This window comes from Rattus norvegicus, chromosome 6, assembly GCF_021556685.1.
Source record: "Rattus norvegicus strain SHRSP/BbbUtx chromosome 6, alternate assembly SHRSP_T2T, whole genome shotgun sequence".
Taxonomy (NCBI): domain Eukaryota; kingdom Metazoa; phylum Chordata; class Mammalia; order Rodentia; family Muridae; genus Rattus; species Rattus norvegicus.
The window spans coordinates 144360033-144373809 of NC_141539.1; the positions used below are offsets into that span (position 1 = coordinate 144360033).

The 13777-nt window shown below is 41.5% G+C and overlaps 1 protein-coding gene across 1 annotated transcript in view; it reads left to right on the top strand.

Moving 5' to 3' along the window:
* Positions 1 to 13777, top strand: part of Rapgef5 (Rap guanine nucleotide exchange factor 5) — a 235007-nt gene that overhangs the window by 126939 nt on the left and 94291 nt on the right.

Below are 13777 nucleotides of genomic sequence, written 5' to 3' on the forward strand. Positions count from 1 at the left end.
TCTCATCTCCAGGGAATGTACCCTGGGTCACTAGAAATAGATAAGGACAGAAAAACAGATTACAGCCGCCCTCAACGAGGGCGGGTCCGATGGAGACTCACCAGTAGCTTCTGAACGCTATGTTCCAACAAGAGTGATATTGTGTGGATACAGTGAGAGCCGGGTGGGGGGAGAGGCGGGGAGGACGAGCTGCTTGGTCCCCTGAAAGCCGTTATTCAGCTGGAGCCTGAGAGCTGAGAATGCTACCCTCAGACTGGGAAGACAATGTGGCCACTTTCTTTTGCCACATATTGTGATCTGCTGATTGTTATTTGTTAAGACTTCACTCTTGCTGTCCCCGGTGGTTCACAGAGGAGAACAGTTCTCTGTCTTTCTCTGGCTATAACTTTCCTTTCACATTTTCAGACTTTGCCAGGGGAGAAGAAACTGCTATGTGCTCTTTGAGCCCCAAGTCCATCGATACAAGTGACAGGGTTTTCCTGTGGAAGTGGTGGCTTGGGACCTCTCTGGCTGGCTGTTCAGCTTATAAACATGGGATATTTTTAATAGCTTGGCAGCTTAGCACAGTAGAAGTTGGTACCTCGAGTAGAAGGAATGATAAGATAACTTCAGAGCCTTGAGATTGAACTGTTGCAGGGCTAGCTGTGTAGTTGGAAGACTCACCGTCTGCCATTTGCTGGGTACTGCTGAGAAGTTCAAGAACTTGTTTAAGGTGTTAAAAGCATCCTTCGCTTTTAAGTTTGCCTGTGTCACAGCCTAATCCTTACCTAGTCATATTCTTGGGGTATTATCTATCTCAATGTGCAGCTTCAACTTCTCAAGCTCCTCCTCCTTTGGGCTCATTTTAATTAGGAGGTCAGCGGCTTTCATTGCCTTTTTACTTCTAGATGCATCATGAGTATTAACTATTGATGGTGTGAAAACGTGTCACAGTGCAATGATGGGTGTTCTTCCTAGTGGTCCTTTAAATGAATGCTGATTCTTATGGGTGATTGCCAATGAGATGCACGGAACCAGTGACAACTGGAAATAGGGCAGACTTGCTCAAAGCAAAATGGTATAGTCTTACTCTACAGGAACTAACCGTAGGCTTCAGGCCATGAAGAACTCTGTGCTGTTCACAGGACACCTGTATTACCTTCATTTTGTCATTATTATAATACAGAATATTATAGTTACAGCTAGTGAGATTGAGGTTCCCTGCAAAATGTAGACATCTGAAGCTAGTACTAATCACTGGTAAGGTTTTGAAAGGAGCAAGAAATTTCAAGTGTGAAGATTTGCAGTTTGGCTTATGATTATTTTGCTATTGTTGTTGTTGTTGTTGTTGCCTTTAAACCTTTTGAAGTCCCTAAAACAGAACAGTAGTGGTTCTTAGTTCTCTCATGAGTGTCCCATGACTGATGCATTTACATCTCTGAAATGTTTGCATCTAAGAGGGAAAGTGTGTAAACAAACATTGGAATTACGGCTCTCCCCACACAGCCTTTCCCATCCAACTTAAAAATCTCCATCTGCAGGATGACCCCACTTGAGCCAGTCAGCAACAGAGCTGAAGCTGATGCACCTCTTCATAAAGGAATGGCTGCCTATGTGTCTTTACAGTCACTATCTAAAAATCCAAGCCTTCTGCCCTTACTTTAACCTTTCATAGCTTGAGAATCTCTTGTAACCATACTTTTGCTAAGTTGAGTGTTCATGGGCTTTAGTTTGCAATCCCAGGCCTCTGCTCCTGCTCAGGGAAGCTCAGTTGAAGTACACAGCAGCAGAGGAAACTGCAGTCCAGCGGTGTCAGCCCAAGTCAGCTGCCTGCTCTCCTTATCCCACAGTACTGGCCCGGCCCTGCAGCTGTGCACGGGTTTCCTTCCTTCTGTCACTTTTAAATCTCATGCACCTTTCCTGGCTGAAGCTAGCTCAATAAAGAACGACAGCATTGAAGTTAGAATATCTGCCCTGTTCTCCCGTTCCAGAACATCCCTCTCATAAGTGTGTGCCCAGAAGTAACATTGAAGGATAACTGCTGAGTCAGGCATAGTTAGCGAAGCACAGCCCCTGCGACTCTTAGTGGCCCATTACGAACTGAAGGGGATGGGAGCCCTCAGAGCGGGCACCTCTAGTATTTTCTTGAACTGACAAATGCTGTGATTATAAATTCATGAAATCCTAAAAAATGTCTCCCTGTGTGCTTGCGCCAGGGAGTTGCAGGAGGAAAAATTTAAAAGTGCAATTATCGTGCTTCTTGGGAATCCTCCAGCCCGTGTTCTGTTAACCAGCTATCATCAAAACTAGCTATGAGGCAGCACTCATTTCTAGGTGTTGATAATTAGTATGTGGAGACTTAAGCAAGAGGGTAAAAATAGGACTGTGTCTTCTAAACATTTCGGTGGGAGAATTAACATCTAGTCGTTAACTCTTTGAGGACGTGAACCTCTTATGTAGGTATAGAATGTGTGGGTCTTAATTGTGTGGTTGTATCAGTAGAGCATGGGGGCAAACAGGAATTCTGCAGTTGACCTTGGAGGAGGACTGGTGTACAGAGGGAAGGACGGGGCAGGGAAGGGCATTTTAGGCAGAACCATTGGTGACTCATGGGGAATGGAAACGGGTGGGCTGGAGGGAAAGCCGGAATGCAGTTGTGAAAGACATAATAAGTCTCCCCAGTGAGTTTGGACTTGTCTCTTTGGCAAAGAAGACAGGTAACACGGGCAGTCGTGGGCTCTCGTCAGGTCTCTCTGGCTTCGGTTCAGAGGAATAGCTGGGCGAGGAAGAGGGGAACGTTGGCAAGAGTCTTACACAGCCGTTGTCGTCAGTTGGACAAGAGGTGCTAGCCTGTGGGAACTGAGAAGGCGGTAGATGTCAGGAACTGTTTAGGCATGAAGTGGCAGAGGTTGTGATGCGTAATTGAGAATGCATGTTCTTCTTCATATTGTTTCTTGAGTACAGAGTAGAAATAAGTGTGTCGTGCTGTTTTTTCTGTTTACCTTTGTCTCTGGAGACAGAGCTTCCTTGTGGCTTTAGATTTATGGCCCTCCAGTCCTACCTCTCTGGGTGCTGGGATTATAGGTCTGTATCAGCACGCTTGGCCATGATGTTCTGTTTAGCACGAGAATGGTTGTTCCCTTTGGGGCTCTGTCCCCAAACCATTAAATTGGCTTTGCTCTGGTTTCCTGGACTATGCTGAAATTGTCTCAGATCTTAGAACATAATCTGGTTTATGAGTTGTTAGCCGGCTAATAGTACAGAGACCACATAGACTTTTTTTCCAAGTACAAACCCCTTGAAATATCTCCAGGAGAGAGCAACTCTGGTCATGCCCAAATAAATTGGTCATTTGAACAAATGTGGCTGTTTGCTGCAATGCTATCTGCTTGGTTCAGAAGAGGTCCCTATTAGCATTAGGCTTGGTCTTCTGAACTATGTCTTCTGAGTTAGTCTGGTAATACTGTCATTCTGGAATGTTCTCTTCTTATTTCATTCACTAAACATTTACTTAGGTTGATATCATGGAGAATTTAGAATAACTGCGCTGGATCCCGTTCCTCAAGAAGTTAATCTAGTTGTGAAAAAAAAAAAGATATTAAGATAAAAGACAGACCCACAGGATAGACTCATTGAGAACCTGCAGAGATAAACTTGTGTTGGGGGTGGGGAGGAGTTACAACTGGGGACAATGGAATCTGTCCTACAGCAGAGATAAAATTTGACCTGGTTTAAAAAGTAAATTTGAGTTGGATTTAAACAGTTCTAATTGAAGACCTTTCCAGTCTGACCGGTTGGGAAGCCAAGGCTGATGGTGACTAGGTAGAGTTAGGCTGGGCGAATTCTGGTGTACATCTTTCTTTAGCCCATGTCACTGGAGTAAGGACACACAGGAGAGAGGAACCTAAGGTGACAGGAGTCATGGTTTCTCTGAAGAAGGAAAGGAAGAAAAAGAGGAGGAGGGGGAGAAGGAGGGGGAGGAGGAGGAGGAAGAGGAGGAGGAAGAGGAGGAGGAGAAAGAAAGAAAGGAATGAATGAATGAGTAAGTGAGTGAATGAATGAATGAATGAGACAGGCAGCCCTGGAGGAAGGGGATACAATGATGTGAAGGCACCTTAGGAAGTGGGGAAGAAGATAAGGAAAGCCTGGGCACTTAGTACTCTGCACATTTCAGCATCAGTAAAACAGATATCTTGACATTTCTGTATAGATGTGGGTGTGATTCTCTGGAAGGTGGGTGTAGTATTTACCAGGAAACTGAAACTGTTTCTCTTGAATTGCACCTTGTGCTCCGTGTGCATTACATTATGCGTTAGCTAACCAGCATCAGCTCCCGTACTGGCTCCCCAGTGTCCACTGGTAGCATGTGTGTGTAAGCGATTGTTCAGCAGGACTTTCCTGAGGGGCTTTGCCTCCACCCTGCCTCTTCCCACCCGGTTTTCTTCAGTTCCTTTGTTAAGTCTGAGGACCCACCCTGCTTCCTTCCTCTTTTCTAATTCACTCATGAGATATGGGTGGGAAGGGGACTTGGCACATGCTGAGACTGGATCTTGGCGCGGTCTGCTGCCTACCCCCGGGAAAGCTGGATAACACTCCCTCTGGACAGGAATTTCCTCTTCCCTGTTTCCTGCAGCCTCATCCTGGAATTCTACAGACGTCAAAGGGGCTCCTTGTTTAAGGACTGCTGAGAAGTGGTTTAGAATATCTGATGACTGCTGTCACCCCTAGTTTGCATACCCAAAGTCTGTTCCTAGGACTTTGTTTTATTTAAAAAGTAGGGCTACTTTTTAATGTTTTTTACTCTATGTGAAATACAGAAAAGGAAAGGTTTTTTTTTTCTTGTTATACAGTTTATGTTCAAATTTGTACTATACATCTAGATGAGAATAATTTCACATCCCATCAGTATTCCATTAAAAGTTTTCTATCAAAATGATTTAACCCAAAAACTATTTAAATAAGAATAGAAATTTCTAGCATCATTATTCATATTGAAAGCCAGAATTCAGAGGTTAATAATAGTTAATTCTTAAGATGTTAAGTTGCCCACTTATGAAACAGAAGTCACCACACTGAAATCACATCACTCTTCTTGATAACAGGACCCTGACTTTGGGTTTGGGTTAGTATTAAAACTACCTTTTCATAGAAAACAAGCTTCCTCGAGTTGATTCTTTTACTTGATTTTGAATCAGTGTCAATCTGGCCTCAGGGGAATACAAATGGAGGTTTTTAATCTGGATCTCAAACATAAAAAATTTTCAAGCATATCGTTTTGAACAGAAAGAATCGCAGTGTCTTTCAAGACAGTGTTTAATGGCGTCTCAATAGTTCCATTCCGCGGGTGTTGAGGATGAGAGCCATAACCCAGCAGACACAGTTCAGAGTCCTGTTCGTCCACCCATTTGGGAGCAAGGCTTACAAGCCTGGTTCACTCTCTGTGCTCCTGGAACTCTAGACTTTGTTTTGCTCTCTCCAAATGGCAGCTAGACTACCAGTGTGTCTCCGGGCTGCTTCATGCTGTCTGGTGGAGCCATCTGCTCATTAACTGTTGTTTTGGGTTCTCAGAAGAAGCCCCATTGCAAATCCTGCCCTCCCCTCCCCCGACTTTAAATTAGCTTCAGGGTTTTTAAGAGAGAGAACTTTGTTATTTTGTTGTTTTTTTTTCGGAATATATGCACATTTATTTTGAAAGCTCAGATGAGAAAGTGGATCCTGGCTCAGCTTGATTCCTCAAACTTTTGTTGTCAAAGAATCCTGTTTCCGTCTGTACAAGTGTTCCCTAAGTTTATTAGCTTCTTGCAAACTAAAATAGCCACATTATCTCCTCCATGGCTAGGAAATAATTAAAATAATTAAAATGGAAACCAGATTATTTTCCTTGGCTATTGTCTCCCTTGCCCCCACTCTCATGGTAGCTCTTTTTAGAACGTTGGCTTATGCTATAATGCTTTTCTTCTTTGCTCCCATGCATACGTGATCTGAACTAATATAACTATGTCAACGCTTTATCAGCTGTTGTCTGGACAAGTAACACTATAACTTCTTGGCAGACTGGTTTTATTTGGGCAGATACTTGAAGACAGGTTGTTACGGAAAAGGTGTCCGAACAGATGGAGGGTCTATAAGAATCATGTACCAGTGAAGAATGGAAAAGAGCTATGGAAGGGTAGAGACGTGGAGGCATATAATTTGTTCCTAGGGAGCTGTCCAGACTAATTCCTCATGTAGTGCTATTGCTCTACAAGGGATCCCAAGACTAAGTTCAGTTACCCATGTGGGAGGTAGGATTGCAGGTATGTGAACACTATGATTGGGGTCTTCAAGTAGTCAAGAAACTTATACAAACTTCCCCAAGGAGAAGGCAGAATATATGTGGTTGGAAGAATGGAGAGATAAGGAGCGTTGGGCATGTAGAGAGAGGAAAGCCAAGTGTGATTGAGAGGACATGGCAACTGTAGAAGTAGTCAAGTGGCCACAGCATCCTGTGCTTGGTAGGAGGACCAGGTGACAAAGGGCTGAGGGTGTAGGACCATGTGAGTTTAGTCTAGTGTTTATAATAACATTGGTACTGATCTTAGAACATAGGCTGTGGGGAACACAGAGGTCTTGTGAAGATTTGTGAGAGAGAACATTGGGTTTAGCCTTTGAGATTCCTCTTCTGAGGGTGGGGATGGGTTTGATGATGTTGATGGATGGTTCATACCCACTCCTTATGAAGTTCGCTCTCTGATTCCTCTCCTATGGTCTTCACTCTTGTTTTGCATGAGGCAGTAATCAGCATGTAAATTTGAGGTCTGAGGAAAAACTCAGCTCTGGGGGTCTCAGTTCCAGAGAAGACTGAAAGTCTACTTATAGCACTGTTTCAATTCATTATCTTTCCCCTGAAATATACCACCGAGTCACCACTAATCTTTAAGATGGTGACTCGTATTCAGTTGTGGCTTTGTAAAATCAACTACGAGCTGACATATAGCTATAACGAGGAGCCTTCTGTTGATGGCTGTCTGGCATACATTCATGTAAGTGCAACTTACTCTGTTGTATGTATAACTGATATGGATTCAGACAAAGTTTACTGATCTAAAATGATTCTGATACTCAAGTTGAAAAAGAAGAACTGAATTTATACAAGATTTTCATGTAGAATGTAAAAAACCCTTTTCCTCCCCTTGTGGGAAGTGGGTGGGAGGGAAAAAAAATCCCATCTGGTATCTAGCAGCCCTGAATGTTGTGTTAAGGTAACAAAAATAGAGGAGCGTTTAAATATCCTAACGGAGCATAACAGACTGTGGGCAAGTGTACAGTACACATTTTTCTAATAAGCCATGCTAAACATCCATATTTATCTTAAAATGAAATTATGTTCCTATTTGCTAATCCATGAAAACTTTTGTCTTTAACATTTTGTTTGGTTCGGTTTTGCTCATATTTTAAGAGAGAGCCTCCTACGTCCTAGGCTGGCCTTACACATTCTTGAACCTTGGGCCTTGGATACTCTACCACCTCCTCTTCCTCAGCACTAGAATTCTGAGTTCGTACTATCGCATACAGTCTTCTGAGGCGCTGGGGATGGAACCAGGGGCTTGGGTATGTTAGGCAGGCACTTTCCAACCAAGCTTCTTCCCCTGGTCATGTCTTTGACTTAAAAAATTGTCTACTCTGTTATCGAAATGTAAAAGATATTGCTCAAGTTTTTAGAAGTCAGTGCTGTGGCACTAAAGCTTAGCTGGAATAGATTTTAGGGTCTTATCCCCAATGTTTCCTTCCATCCAAAGGTGGAGAAACAAAACTCTGTGCACGCGCTCATTTGTTATACATCGGTTTACAGTGAAATGAACAAAGTCATGAATATCAACAGCCCTTTATAAATGTCTTCTCTGGGCATGTTCCAGAAGTGGCTGGGCATGATGAAGGCATGGTGAGTCATATTAAAGGATTAGGGGATCTTTAAGATCCAAGAAACAGTTGAAGACCATAGGGATGATCACAAGACAGTTACCGTAGCAGGAAGCACCCTCAGGGCAGGGATTTGTAAGGGGCTTAGGAAAAGTAAATGAGTCATAAGACCGTGTATCCTGTGACCTCAAAGGCAGAATGGGAGTGGAGTTTACCAAGGTAAAATTTTTGACTCTTGTGCCACCAGAAGAGGGAGAGTGGGCCCATGTTGTAGATGACTCTTGAAAATTTGCATGACTTTTACTTGGTCAGAATTTACTGTGATACTTTTGTGAAGAGAGTTCTTGGTTATGGGTTTCAAGAAATCCTAAACTGAGTTCATAGTTGTTGAATGCTATAATTCTCTCTGCTCAGTGAACTCACTCTCACTGTATTATGTATCACATGTTATGTATTTATTATGTATCTACTTATTATGTATCACATAGTATATAGCATGTATCACATATTATATAGTATGTATCATGTATTATATAGCATGTATCACATATAGCATGTATCACATATTATATAGTATGCAACCCATACTATATAGTATGTATCACATATCATATAGTATGTATCATGTATTATATAGTGTGTATCACATATTATATAGTATGTATCACATATTACATAGTATGTATCACATAGTATATAGCATGTATCACGTATTATATAGTATGCAACCCATACTATATAGTATGTATCATGTATTATATAGTGTGTATCACATATTATATAGTATGTATCACATATTACATAATATGTATCACATAGTATTAGCATGTATCACGTATTATATAGTATGAAACCCATACTATATAGTATGTATCACATATTACATAGCATGTATCACATATAGTATGCAACACATGCTATATAATATGTACCACATATTATATAGTGAGTATCATGTATTATATAGTGTGTATCACATATTATATAGTATGTATCACATATTAATAGTATGTATCACATATTATATAGTATGTATCACATATTAATAGTATGTATCACATATTATATAGTATGTATCACATACTCATTACAAATTGGGAAACTGATTTTTCACCATAAACTCAGGAGTAGAGTTTTTCTCTGAGAAGTGTAGGCCTTGGAAGGAACTTTGGATGCCATGTGCCTTGTGTTTTAGTAAAAAGTCATATCCTGGTACCTGCTAAATAGAATTTATAAGTGGTCCCCTTAACTTAGGTGGTAAATAAAATGTGATTCACTAGTTCCTTGGGATGCTCATTAGCCACAAGAAAATATTAAAACATTTTTTAAATCATTTATTTATTTATTATGTATATATCATATAGCTTTCTGCCTGCATCTATTCCTGCAGGCCAGAAGAGGGCACCAGATCTGATTACAGATGGTTGTGAGCCACCATGTGGTTGCTGGGAATTGAACTCAGGACCTCTGGAAGAGCAGACAGTGCTCTTAACCTCTGAGCCATCTCTCCAGCCCTTAAAACATTTTCATTGGTAATATGTCCTTAGTAACACAGGTATCTTTAGTCTCTGTAAAGGGAAGCAAAAATTCACTAGTAAAAGCACAGCGATTCCTGCAGGCTCGCTAGAGCATGTAAGTTTGCCCGCTAGGTGTTTTTGTATTTGTATATTGTGGTGCCCTGGGTCAAGGCTAGCATGATTGAAATGACCCTTAGCTCCAATAAACTGCTTCTCTAAAGCAAATTTCCCTTCTTTATTAGCAGTTGCCCCATCAGAAAATTAGCATCCCATGAAAGCAGAAACCAATAATTTTGTCAGCATAAATATAAATGGGGTCATTCAGAACTTCTCATTAAATACCCATCGGGAAGCACATATCCAAAAATTATCTCAGTATTAAAACAACACTCGGATACATCTGTAAAACAGGGTGGGAAATGGGGTAATTGAAGCTATGAAGATTATGCTGGCCCCTCTAATAATAGGTGTGACTGGAATTTTAAAAGATGCAATAAAAAGGCAGAGACAGGAACACATGGGGCCAAGTGGCAACAGTACACTCCTCCTGCAGGTTCAAACCCTGGGGGTGGCAGAGGAAGGTTCTGAGCCCGAATGAGGTAGAATATAAAATGCTGAAATAAAACAAAGGCGAGAACTTAGGACTACAGTGTAGCTCAGTGGGAGAGGGCTTGTCTAGCATATAACAGACACTGGATTCTATCTGTAGCAACTCTAGGGAGTGAGGGATGGGGGTGGGGTAAGAGGAGAGACAGACAGACAGACACACACATGCACACACAGAAGCATGCACACACGCATACATGCACACCCCAATGATACCTTGCTTTGTCTTTGAAGAATGTACTTGAATGCCAGGAGCTTGTGCACTAAAACCTTTGATGACTCCCTGAACTATTAAATGGCATTTTCACTGTAACTTGGCAAGTACATCTGACCTTTATTTCAGTTTTAAGTAGATCCCATTTCCGTCCAAGTCACTAATAAAGTTCCTGGCCATCAGTGTTACTCATAATCTTGGCACACGAAGGAAATTTGCCCAGACCTGAGAAAACTCACCACACCCTGGAAAAAATCCTTACTAGGTTTTTACAAAGTGCATTCCCCATCTATAGTTGCTATGCTGTGTCCCGCTCTCTGTCATTTGCCATTCATGTGTCTTAACTCTGATTTACACCTTACACTCCATGCATGGCTAACTCAGGGTCTCTGTGAACAGATGCAGAGAGGACGCCTGGTTAATGCAAGACCTAGGCTTTGAGATTTTCCTGGTGCGGAATAGAGAAACAAGAAACCATGCCTTCTCTTTCTGAATGCAGAAAGGCAAGATGCATGTCTCAGCCTGGCCACCCCGTGGAGGGAAGAAGGCTTGGGTCATCTGCTGTGTATGTCTTAGTAGAAGGCAGGGGCCACAGACTCTGTAAATTGGGACCCTTCAGCTACTGAGCTGCCTTGGCAGAGCACTACATGTGGCAGTCATTTAGCTACCTACCACACATAAAGTTTACATCGTTGAAGTCCTGGATAATTTTTAATGTTGGTCTAACCTTCTTCCTTCATGCACAGAGGCAAGTTTTTTGCTTTTTCCTTTTAAGAGACCCAGTAACATTTATTTATTATCACCTCCAATCATTGATAGAAACAGTGACCAAACACCTGTGAGCCAAGAAAGAAGCAATGGAGGTAGGAACAAGCAGTGTGTGATATGAACCAGAAGATGCTAACACTCAGTGAGGGAAAAGTGAGAAAGCACAGCAGGGAGAGAAGGGAAGGGCAGTGAGTCAAATGGAGACAGCCAGACAGATTCCCAGAGGGGAAAGGCTGTGATAAGATGACCAAAGTGCAGATGCTTCATTCCTTCTTAAAAGGGGGATATGGTAGGCAAAGTTTGAAGCAGAAACTGAAGGAACGGCTATTCAGATCCTGCCTCACACGTGACCCATATATATACAGCTACCAAAACTAGATAAGATTGATGAAGCTAAGAAGTGCATGTTGACAGGGACCGGATATAGATCTCATCTGAGAGACAAAAACCAGAGCATGTCCAATACAGAGGTGAATGCTAGCAGCAAATCACTGAACCGAGAACAAGAACCCCTTTGGGGGAATTAAGAGGAAGAATTGAAAGAGCTGAAGGAGCTTGCAATCCCTTAAGAACAACAATGCCAACCAACCAGAGCTTCCAGGGACTAAACCATTACCCAAAGACTATACATGGACTGATCCAGGGCTCCACTGCATATGTAGCAGAGGATGGCCTTGTTGGGCACCAAAGGAAGGAGAAGCCCTTGGTCCTGCCAAGGTTGGACCCCCAGTGTAAGGGAATGTCAGGGGTGTAGGAAGGAGGGGTAGATGGGAAGGGGAACACCCTTATAGAAGAAGGGGGAAGGAGAGTGGATGGGTGCTTATGGACAGGAAACCGGGAAAGGGAATAACATTTGAAATGTGAATAAAAAAAATCCAATAAAAAAAAATGTTTGTTTCCAAAACTGTCCTGTAAGACATTAACACCATGCCTTTTATTTCCTTGGTGTCACCCTATTACAGTATAAATCATAAATGATACAAGTCTTACAGGTAAAGAGGTTACACATTGTTCTACCTATCACCATACTTGACTCCAACGGTCTAGCTATAAAATACCCTTAAATACCCTTGTATGCATTTTAATATAGACCTGGATCTTGATTAATCAATGCCTCAATCTGTTCTGAAAACAAATTCCATCTGGAGGAGATAGATGGCTGTTTCCTGGTCCAGAATTAAGTATCGGGCAGTGTGCCAGCACTTAAGGCACATATCCTCATGATTGAAACTACCAGCTGGAAAGATAACATATGGATTCTGTAGAGAACTTAGAAATGATTGACAGCCCCTCTCACTTCCTAGCTACTTCCAGTGTGTGCATGGGGAAGTTTCCGCATAACTCCATGACACACTGAGCTACTTGTCCACTGGGAGCAAATACATTTTCCAATTATGCAAGATCTAAAAAAAAAAGTCTCTGCCTATACTGTAAGGGTTCATGCCTAGCACCATGACTGCTTACAGGCACAAACTGTGTTGATCCCTTTCATGTTTTGGCCCAGCTATTTCACATTAAAGCTTGTACTAAGCTTCACTTGATCAGCAAGCAGTACATGAAATCACTTGATCCAGAATGTTCTCACTCTCCCTTTTGCCCTCTCTGGGGTTTCTCTAAGATCTTTGACAAGTTGCTCCATGGTTTCCTGGTTGGGTAAGAGAGGGAAATGCTTTACAGGACTCTTAAAAAAGTTGTAACTTTTCTAGTGTAATGTACGTTTGTAACTTAAAACAATCCATTTCTCTTTCTTCCTGATTAACCCATTTGCCTTCTTGGCCCATGAATAAATACTTTATACATAAAGGCTACAAAATGTTGTAGTATTGGTTACATATAGTTTTCCCCCAGTTTGTCTCCTACTTATTTATTTACTTTTATGAGCAGAAACTATTTCTCCTACTCTTCTTCACTTTAAAATGTGCCTTTAAGATAAGAAAGATTTTCCACTCCCAAGGTCAAATAGATACTCAACATTAGTATCTTTTAAATTTCTTCTGGAATTGCCTTTTGCATTCAGGTCTTTAACATTTCTCTGACTTATTTTTTTATAATATAAAAGTCGGACTTCTTAATTACCTCTCATGTGTATAGGTTTACCTCAGTTAATGTATTGTTAGTATAAAAACATTATTACTTTGGAGAAATCAAATTTCCATTAACAAATTTTCCAAGTTAAATATTTTTACTATAAGTTGGATCATCACTTTCCTTTGTAAGCCTCATTTCCATATGTACTAAATTAAGACTTAGATATCTGCGATCTCTTCCAGCTCTAAAACCATCCCTTCCCATACATGCACATACAAACTTAGGAGCATCCACACTTTGGAGTGTTGAATTCATTGTTTGGGAAGCTCTCAGTAGCTTTTATTTTTTCCCCGGTCTAATTGAGTACGCCTCTTACTGCCAAGAATCATTCTGTTCTTTAATCTTCCAAAAATAGCTAGAACTTTTAAAAATTTATTGTCAAATGGTGTTGCTATGAGATGGATGGCTCATCTGGCCTAACCAGCTAGTACTTGTCTGTCTTATCAGGTTATTAAAGCCACGTTATTAAATATTTGGAGTTGTTTTTCTGAGTTCAGAATGTCCTGGAAAAGACAGAGATCTGGAATTCCTAAATCTTGACAAATGCTGTGTCTTAATGGCATTGAACTCTTATAAATACCAAGCACGTGGTCTGGTTACTGCCCTCAGCCCCGTTGCCTTATTAGCCGCGCCACATCCCCACCCCTAACCACCGTTTTTCTAAAATATAAATCATCTAGACCCCCAACACATCAAACTCTCTTAT